We start from the raw sequence: 10,823 nt of genomic DNA, 5'->3' as shown, positions 1-10,823 counted from the left end.
TACCGTTATGGCCCCAGGTATCTGGTTGCTGAACTAAGATCCCACAAGCTGTGAGGCCGTTGATTTGACCAATACGCTCCACATTTACAGGGGTTACTCCAAGTTCACATGACAACAGCTAAGGGGAGGGATGAACGGTTAAATGCTCTCCACTTACAGGTGCCTAGCCTGAACGTGGGTGATTCAGGGACTCTGGCTCCTCCCATCTGTGAGCTCATCCCGCTGAGCCTTGTCATCACCTGAAACCACTTAGTAAAGGAGGGAAATCGGGGTGGAGAAGGTGTACTGCCCCTTAAGATCCTTGGACTGTGAGTAGCCCACATCGCCGCCTCTCACATTTTAGTGATGAAAGCCAGCCATGTGACTAAGCCTAACTGCACATCGCTGGCCAGACAGCTGCTTTCCAGCCAGGACTGTGCAGTCTGACAGGGAAGAGGAAACTGCCAGACGGTCCCCCACCTCTGCCACAGGGAGTGGCTCACCACTGTGCTACCCTCCGTTCCAAGAGGAATCAAGAGGAAAAGAAATGCCTCCCATATGACAGCGCTGTCCCAGGTCAAAGTGATGGCAAACCCTCTGTTATAACCGAAGTCACCCAGCCACATGTTTTAAAGAGGCGTCAGAGAGCAACATACGTATCTGGGCATCAGCCAGGGCGGCAGCCGAGCAGGTAGCCTTTGCAGATCCCAGTGCAACAGACACATTCCTTTGTCCCTGAGCCAGAATGACCTTCCTGCAGCCAAAGCCAGGCTCCCAGTGGAGCCAATGTGAAGGTGTCCTCCTCCCTTGCTGGAGACCACTCTCTCCTACAAAGAGGCTGCCATACAGGCACCTGGGGACACCCAGCCAACATCAGGCTCAACCGACTCAGCCAAGGGAGCTGAAGACTCCCAGCACGCCTTGCCCACTCCCTCTCTAAACAGTGCCCCCAGGAGCACGTGCCTCCAGACAGCAGCGGGTCGGCTTGTCAAGCCTCTCTCCAGAAAGCTGAGACACAAAGCGAATGCCAATGATCCCCCATACCCGCGAGGAGGGGGATGCAATTATAGCAAATTCTGCTTACAGTTCAGATTCAATATTTGGAAGGGATAATCCCGAAATAAGAGATTGCCTGATTTCTCTCCCCAGCCCGTGAATGGTTCATTAGCTCCTATTTGACATTTGATGGTGGAGTCTGATTGGCCTTATTGTGAGAGTTGGACTTTAAGAAGTCCCCAAGACCGAGCAATCAAGTTTCACAATGATCCCCAACTGCAAATTTCAAAACATAAATGGCAGCTGTGCCTTGGACATCAATCCCATGAATGCTGCAGGGAATTTGTATTTCATCCTCACTTAATGAAACTCAGTCCTGCTTGGCAAAGCGGGGGCCCCTGACTCAGCAGTTAGGATTTCCTCAGCGGCTCAACCCTGGTGCTGCAAACAAAGAACCCCCAACTGGAGCATCGGTAAAGATGATGTGCCCCGGGCTTGTGTGGGGCCACCTGAGCACCGAGTCTCTGAGCAATGTGAGATGAAGGCTGAGCCCTGGAGAGGATGGTATCTGTGGAGGTGGGTCCCTTGCACCCAAACCAGAAACAAGGTAGCAGAAGCTAGAGTCCATGGAGGGGGCACAAGGACCGTGGGAGTTCCCAAGAAGGAGAGGAAGGGCATGGTCTGGGCTGGCTTCCTGGAAGAAGAGTGCTAGGCCGGACATGGGAGAGGACTGGGGAAGCATCCCGGGGCTGAGATCTCAGCAAAGGGCTGGAGAGGGCCGACAGCTTCCCCACTTCCTCGTTGGAGGCAGGTGGTGCCTCCTCGGGGTTCCTGCCACCTCCTGAGCCTCCCCACTCCCCACGTCTGCCACACGGTATTGACCTCACCTGTCCTCATTGACCATGATGAGCCCTTTGAGATCAGGGACCATCTTATCCATTTCTGAGCCGTGAAAGTGAAAGTGTTAGTCGTTCAGTCGTGTCTGACTCTTTGCAACCCCGTGAACTACAGCCTGCCATGCTCCTCTGACCATGGAATTCTCCAGACTAGAATACTGGAGTAGGCAGCCAGCCCCTTCTCCAGGAGGGGATCTTCCCAACCTAGGGTTCAAACCCAAGTCTTCCACATTGTAGGCAGATTCTTTACTGTCTGAGCCAACAGGGAAGCCCCTTATTTCTGAGCCCTGATGTCCAGCAAAGAACTGAAGCTCAATAAATGTCAATTGAATGAAAGACTACATCTAACCTTTATGTATCAGCATATATAACAATATGTTGCTATTATCACCTTGCTGGTGGTGGGGTTACAGGAACCAACATCCAGGTCATTTCTTTGATACATCAGGATTCCACGACTCCCAAGAACTTCTGTGAGGTAGCAATCATGAAGAGGACTTACTCTTTCCTTCAACTGTTGCCCTGAACCCTTAGGAGAGATAGAGGGTAGAGAGGACGAGGAGACAGCTATCGAGGGTCTACGATGTGCCCAGCACTTTGAGGGATGCGTTACATCCACTCACCGCTCATACAGGTCAGTATAGTGTTTGTGACACCAGCTCAGGAACTCTGCCTCATACAAGCTGTGTGTTCTCAAGAAAGTTAATAAGCTTCTCTGTGCCTTTGTGTTCTCTGTAAAAGGAGAGTTTTCTACCACCGAAGGTTGTGTGAGAAAGCCACATGTTTGTACTTGTAAAACCCTTAGATCAGGGCTGGCTCATCATCAGCCCCCAGTGAACACTCACTGGCCTTTCTGTGCCCTCATCACCCCACTTCGGTCACCAAGCTGTGCTGTTTCCATCTCACTATCGAGAGAACTAGCCTTCAGTGAAGTGAAGGATTTGCCCAGGAGTCCACAGCCGTGTGACCTTGGCTCTACCCGACCTCAAAGCCACAGCACCCGGGCTTCTGCTGGAGGGAGCTGGGAGAGGTGAAGAAGCGAGAACAGTCTGATCCGGCTGCCCTGGGCTGGACGCCTTCCCAGGTCCTCCATTAGTCCCCCAGCTTCCACGCAGCTGTGTGAAGGCTGCTCCCCCAGCCCCGGCGTCCACCCTCCACCCAGGAACCCCCACCCCCGGGCCCAGGCCTGCCTCAGGTGGGACCCTGGCCTCCACCTGGCCCCTGTGCACATCCAGGCGACAGAGGCCTCCCTTCCAGCACCTGGCACACACTGGGACACCCCTGCTTCCATAGATACGTAAGCACACATTCGTGCTCACACGCACATGCCTACACACTTACATCTGCACATGTACCCACACCAACATGCAGATGCCTACCCAGACAGCCTACTCGTGATCACGTGCTCTCACACACGCATGCACATGGACATGCACACTCACCCACCACACGTGCACACACACGCTCCCCTATAGACACAAAGAGCACCCATACATACACATGTTCACAGCCGGCAGCCATGCACACACGTGCTCACACACACCTTTGACCCCAAGGGGAGGAAGGCAGAGATGCCGGCAGAGGCCAAGGTCAGAAGCACACCATCCCCTCCCAAGAGGGCAAGACTCAAGTCTTCTGTCTGAGCCAGCTTCTGTCTGCAGCTCAGGCGGCACCAGACCCTGGAGGCGCAGCGTCCCCCGCTTCGCCACGGTTCTCTTGCTGCCTCGGGCTGCCCCCTGGCTGCCCCCAAGCCCTGCTGTCAGTGCTGAGTCCTGCCTGTGGCCTGAACTTTCTCCTCCCTCTCCACCCCACTGCGGCGCTCTTGTTCACCTCAGCATCCACTGTCTGGAGACCACAGAACTCAGACACCAGCCAGCAAGCAGGGACTTTTTCCTGACGACCTCACAGGCTTCCCCTTCTGTAGACCGTCACAGTCATGCTTGCAGGACACCCCTCACAGCCGGGCATAGGCATGCGGACTGGGGCTTCCCACTGCGCCTCAAATCAGGGTCTGTCTCCTCATCCTTTACCTCTCAAGGGTTGGCTGAGACAATGATGCCCTAAGGAACAAGGGCAGGCGGCTTCCTCTGCCTGCAGTGTTCCTTGACTGTCACCAGGGGGCAGCCCTGATCCACTGATTTGCGTTTTTGAAAAACATACCCAACCCCCAGTCCATCTAGACGATGAAGCTGGGGAGAATACAGACTTAAAGGGCTGTGTGTGTGGAGGTGGGGAAGGTGAGGGGGGTGCGGCAAGATCCGTACAATATGGGTAGACTGGGGAAATAGATCAATAGATTAAAAGGGAAGCCACTGGTTGAATGAGCTTCAGTGCCATTACTAATGTTGGGGTACAAGCTTACTCTGAGTCTTCCACTGACCAGAGCAAAAAAATGAAATCATTCACTAGGTCACCTACTTCTTCAGGGAAAGGCCAACATTTCATTTGGGAAACTGGAAAACCACTACACCTCAGTTTAAACAATTCACCATACCGGATCTTCTGCTAGACCCAATACACTGATTTTTCTTTAAATTTGTCATCTCTCCATTTCACGCTTTAAGGTCAGCATTAAGAACTCTGGCTCTAGAACCAGACCTCCATTCTCACTGTGTCCACTTCCTGTCCTCCTCTCCTCTCTCGATCCCACTCCAATCAGGTTTTCGTCCACTGCTTTCCTGAACCTGATCCTGTCAAGGTCACCAGCCACTTCCATGTTGTCAAATCCCGTGGCAGTTTTGTCTTCATCTTACCAGAGCGAACCCAGCACTTGACCCCACGGAGCAGGCTCTTGTAGCTGAAACGCTTCTTGGTTTGGCTTTGAAGACTGATCTCTTTTTGGGGGGCTCTACCTACTGCTCCTTCTCCATCTGCTTAGCTGGTTCCTCATGCTCTGCTTTACCTCCAAATGCTGCAGGACCCTGTCACAGCTCAGCCCTGGGATCTGGCTTCTTCTCCTTCCAGTTCCTCTCTCAGTCCAGTTCCAAGACCCTAAGAATCAGATCCTCCCTGGTGACCACTGCATGTACATCAGTGGCCCACGTCTCTACTCAGAGGTCAAGTAGGCATTTCATACTTAACATGTTCAAACTGAACTCTCCAGACCCTCATCTGACCTGCTCATCCCTCCTTCCCATTTGGGTAAGTGGCAGCGCCATTTGATGTGGGTCAACATTAGAGTTGTCCTTGACTCCTCTCTTCATTCACCCTTCACATTCAAAAGAACAGAAAATCCTGTGGGCTCTGACTTCAGTGAATGTCTAGAATCCAACCTGTTCTCAGCATCTCCATTCTGACCCCCCATCCAAGCAACTGGCACTGCTCTGTGGACCGTGGCCTAGTCTGGTTTGCTGGTGACTGTATCCGTTGTGCCTAGAATAGTGCTTGGAACATAATGGGCCACCAGCAACTATGTGCTGATTAAATTATTGTATGCCCTAGAATAATTTATGTGCACATATGACACAAAAAGAATTTTGTTTCTTGATAAATAATTTCACAGCTAAGAACACTAGTTTGCAATGTTTTCACATTTTTTGAACAGTCACCAGGCCCCTTGCATATGGCAGAAAGATGCTAACAAGATGAATGAGGCTCAGAGAAGTAGAATGTTTTCCAAGGCCAAACATTTAGTGCTTGGTGGAGTTCATCTTTGAATCCTATTCATTTATTCAATTCAATAGGTATTTATATGCAGAGTACATCATGAGAAACGCTGGACTGGAAGAAACACAAGCTGGAATCAAGATTGCCGGGAGAAATATCAATAACCTCAGATATGCAGATGACACCACCCTCATGGCAGAAAGTGAAGAGGAACTAAAAAGCCTCTTGATGAAAGTGAAAGAGGAGAGTGAAAATGTTGGCTTAAAGCTCAACATTCAGAAAACGAAGATCATGGCATCCAGTCCCATCACTTTTTGGGAAATAGATGGGGAAACAGTGGAAACAGTGTCAGACTTTATTTTTCTGGGCTCCAAAATCACTACAGATGGTGACTGCAGCCATGAAATTAAAAGACGCTTACTCCTTGGAAGGAAAGTTATGACCAACCTAGATAGCATATTCAAAAGCAGAGACATTACTTTGCCAACAAAGGTTCGTCTAGTCAAGGCTATGGTTTTTCCTGTGGTCATGTATGGATGTGAGAGTTGGACTGTGAAGAAGGCTGAGTGCCGAAGAATTGATGCTTTTGAAGTGTGGTGTGGGAGAAGACTCTTGAGAGTCCCTTGGACTGCAAGGAGATCCAACCAGTCCATTCTGAAGGAGATCAGCCCTGGGATTTCTTTGGAAGGAATGATGCTAAAGCTGAAACTCCAGTGCTTTGGCCACCTGATGCGAAGAGTTGACTCATTGGAAAAGACTCTGATGCTGGGAAGGATTGGGGGCAAGAGGAGAAGGGGATGACAGAGGATGAGATGGCTGGATGGCATCACTGACTAGATGGACGTGAGTCTCAGTGAACTCCGGGAGTTGGTGATGGACAGGGAGGCCTGGCCTGCTGCGATTCATGGAGTCGCAAATAGTCGGACACGACTGAGCGACTGATCTGATCTGATCTGATCTGAAGCACCAATTATGTGCCAGATATGTGCCAATTATAGACTTCCCTGCTCAGCTGGTAAAGAATCTGCCTGCAATGCAGGAGACCCCGATTCAATTCCTGAGTCTGGAAGATCCTCTGGAGAAGGGATAAGCTACCCACTCCAGTATTCTTGGGCTTCCCTTGTGGTTCAGCTGGTAAAGAATCTGCCTGCAATGTGGGAGACCCAGGTTCGATCCCTGGGCTGGGAAGATCCCCTGGAGAATGAAACGGCCACCCACTCCAGTATTCTGGCCTGGAGAACTCCATGGACTGTATGGGGTCGCAAAGAGTCGGACACGACTGAGCGACTTTCACTTTCACTTTCATGTGCCAGATATTGTTTGCAGAAAACAGACAAATTCCTTTTTAGTGGCAAGAGAAATGTAAGAAATGAAATGCTCATATATGACAGGTGCTACAAAAAAGTAAGGGGACCAGGGTGATGCGGAGGCTTTCTGAGGTAGGATGGTCAGGAGGGATCTCTTTGGGGAAGCGGCATTTAAGCAGATGTGGAGGAAGTGACAGGAGAGCCATATAAGTGCATGGGTGAAGAGCAGACTTCCAAGGTAAGCTACCTTTAACATGTTTGGATGACAGCAAGGAAGCTGATGTGGCTGGAACCAAGAGGGTGAAGGGCGGAATTTTGCAATGAGTTCAGAGACATGAAGGGGGCCAAAGGGACCTTCAGGGCCAGTGGAAGCCTTTGAATTTTACCTTGAGTAAAGTGGAAAATCATTAGTGTGCTCAACAAGCAGGGGAGAGACATGGTCTTAGATTTCAACAGGATCACTGCGGCGGCTGCTGCAAGGAGGCCTGAAGACAGGAAAAAGATCTGTTTGGAAAGCTCTCGGCCAGGTTGTGGTGCCCAGATGTTTGATCAACCATGAGTCTAGATGTTGTTGTGAAGATATTTTTGTCAGATGTGATTAATGTTTACAGTCAGTAGAGTTCAAGTGAATAATGTGTGTGGGCTGCATCCAATCAGCTGAAGGCCTTAGAAAGACTGAGCTTTCCCGAAAAAGAAGAAGGAATCCTGCCTCAAGATTGCAACCTGGAAACCCTGCCTGAATTTCCCACCTACTGGCTTGACCTTCAAAATTCAGACACACGACTGCATCTACATTTCCAGCTGCCAACCGGCCCTACGGATTTCAAACTTGCCACCCTCGGCTGGCAAATCGAGCCAATCTTTTAAAACAAATCTACACAGTTTACCTACAAAACAGAAACAGTTGCAGGAGTAGAAAACAGATTTATGGTTACCAGGGGGTAAGAGGGAGGGAGGGATAAACTGGGAAATTGGAACTGACATATACACACTGTTGTTGCTGTTTAGTTGCTAAGCTGTTTCTGACTCTTTGCAAACCCATGGACTGTAGCCGGCCAGGCCCTTCTGTCTGTGGGATTTCTCAGGCAAGAATACTGGAGTGGGTTGCCATTTCCTTCTCCAGGGGATCTTCCCAACCCAGGGATTGAACCCGCATCTCTTATGTCTCCTGCATTGACAGGCGAGTTCTTTACTGCTGAGTCACCAGGGAAGTCCAACATATACATATTATTATATATAAAATAGATGACTACTAAGAACCTACATGAAAGTCATTCAGTCATGTCTGACTCTTTGCGACCCAATGGACTATACAGTCTATGGAATTCTTCAGGCCAGAATACTGGAGTGGGTTGCCATCCCCTTCTCCAGGGGATCTTCCCAACCCAGGGATTGAATCCAGGTCTCCCACATTGCAGGCAGAGTCTTTACCAGATGAGCCATCAGGGAAGCCCGTATAATACAGGTTGCTGCTGCTGCTAAGTCACTTCAGTCGTGTCCAACTCTGTGCGACCCCAGAGACGGCAGCCCACCAGGCTCCCCCGTCCCTGGGATTCTCCAGGCAAGAACACTGGAGTGGGTTGCCATTTCCTTCTCCAATGCATGAAAGTGAAAAGTGAAAGTGAAGTTGCTCAGTCGTGTCTGACTCTTAGCGACCCCATGGACTGCAGCCTACCAGGCTCCTCCATCCATGGGATTTTCCAGGCAAGAGTACTGGACTGGGGTGCCATTGCCTTCTCCGATAGTACAGGTTAACTCTATTCAATACTCTGTAATAACTTTTATGGGGAAAGAATCTAAAAAAGGGTAGATATATGTATATGTACAACTGACTCATTTTGTTGTACACCTGAAACTAACACAACATTGCAAATCAACCATTCTCCAATAAAAAATTTTTAAGTAAATAAAATTTAGACAGGTAGAGATAGAAGATGGAGAAGGCTATGGCAACCCACTCCACCATTCTTGCTTGGAAAATCCAATGCACAGAGGAGCCTGGCAGGCTACAGTCCATGGTGTTGCAAGAGAGTCAGGCACAACGGAACAACTAAGCAAAGATAGAAGACAGATAAGAAGAGAGAAGAGAATATATATATAAATATTTAACAGAATCAGTTGTTTCTCTGGAGAATCCTAATACAAAGCGCTTGCAATAATCCATGAGACCAATGATCAATGATGATCGTTTGCACCTTGGCATTAGCAATGGAGATGGTGAGACATGTTGGGGTTCAGAAACATTTCAAAGGTAGAATAAACTGGATTGGTTAATGAGTTGAATTTGGCAATTGAAACAAAGACAGGCATCAAGGATGACCCCAAGACTTTTGACCTGAGCAACTTGATGAATGATAGTACCCACACCTGTTCTGGGAGATGCTGAGGAGATAGATAAATGAGTCTGGAGCTGAGGGGAGAGGTCAGGCTAGGGTACTTATGGCATTAAAGTCCTTAAGATTGGAGAAGACCCCAAGGGGGTGATTATAGACAGAGGACAGTAATCCAAGGACTGAGCTCTGGAGCTCCTGGGGATTCTAAGCTCTAGAGGTCAAGAAGAGAAGAAAGAAACAGCCAAGGAAACTGAGAAAATGGGCCAATGAAACTGGTAGAAAAAGTAAAGAGCGTGTGTCCTAGAAGCCAAGTCCAGAAGATGCTTTATTCCAAGAGAGATGGCGTGGTCAGCTATGACAAATGCTGCTGGGAAACAGTCAGTTTGGGGGCATGGAGGACTGTGGCGGTGGGCACTGGGCAGGGGATCCATTGTGGAGAGAGGAGCAGCCCCAAAACACACAGAGGCAAACTGTCACTCACTTTGTCTCCATGTCCGAGGCTTCCACACAAGGACCGGAGTCCAGGCTGGCCTGACAGTCACTTCCCATGTCCCTCAAGAAGGCAGTGCCCTGAGAAATGTCAACACATGCTGGCTGATGGAGGCAGTGGCAGGGGTGTGCGTCTGTGGCATGATGGATTGGTGAAGAGATTAGGAAGAACAGGGTTGAAATATGAATCTGAGTCAGGCTAGGCAGATGGGGAAGTTGCACCTTGTTCCCAGGGAAAGAATGGCATGTCCCTGGCTGGCAGAGCGGGAAGACAGAGAAGGGAAGGAGGCCACGGACACAGGATCCTCTAAACACTACAGGCTTGGCCCTTGTCTCTTGGGGCCAGGCCAGGGAGGCTGAGCTTGCCTGATGGAGAGAGCCGGGACGGGGGATTCGAAGATCGGAAGCGTCTCAGCTGCAGGTTCAAAGGTGGGGCCTATCAGGGAGGCTGCCATGGGGAAGGAGAGGCGGGCGGGGAGACCACGACTCACAATGTGGGCCCCAAGGGCCATGCACGTTCTGGGGAAAGGGGGATTCATGGGCTCCTTTGGGATGGGACTGTCCAGGTTTTCCTCCCAATAGCCACTGGGAGGTGGGCCATTATTTCCTCCATTTACTGATGAAGACTTGGAGAAGCTGCCCAAGGTCACACAGTTCAGAAGTGCTGGGGTCTGGGTTTGAACATGGATCTCCTTATCTCCAAGGCCCATGTTCCTTTTTTCTCCCATAAGCTGAGCAGAGACAAGAATTCCAGAGAGAAAACGTGCTGCACGCACCACATGCTTGAACTCGCTGGGCTTGTAAAATGAACTTCATCTGTAAAAGAAAGACAACAGTGATACATGTCGCAACAGATTGAAGGGGATTCTGCTCATAGAACAGCATGGTGCCTGTGTATTTGAGAAGAGAGTTGTTGTTTCTGACGGTTATTTCGGTTTACAGATAAGAAGTCATGTAAGAGTCTATCAAATTCTTTGTACTCAGAAGAGTAGGCCAAAGTCTGGATTCAAAGCAAGACAATGGGAATACCAAAGTTCACTCAAGCTTTTTCCATTTCATCCCAAGATAAGAAAGAAGGGGATGAGCATGCAGGCCGGTGGGGAGCAGCTCCGAAAGCATGAGATGGGATTAAGATTTTGCAAAAAGGATCAGCCTTAGGAAACACAGTGACATTAGATTTTAGCCACAAATTGGAGAGTGGGCCCAGAACACCCAGA

This window comes from Bubalus bubalis, chromosome 6 (genome assembly GCF_019923935.1).
Source record: "Bubalus bubalis isolate 160015118507 breed Murrah chromosome 6, NDDB_SH_1, whole genome shotgun sequence".
Lineage (NCBI taxonomy): Eukaryota > Metazoa > Chordata > Mammalia > Artiodactyla > Bovidae > Bubalus > Bubalus bubalis.
This window is presented reverse-complemented; position numbering follows the sequence as displayed.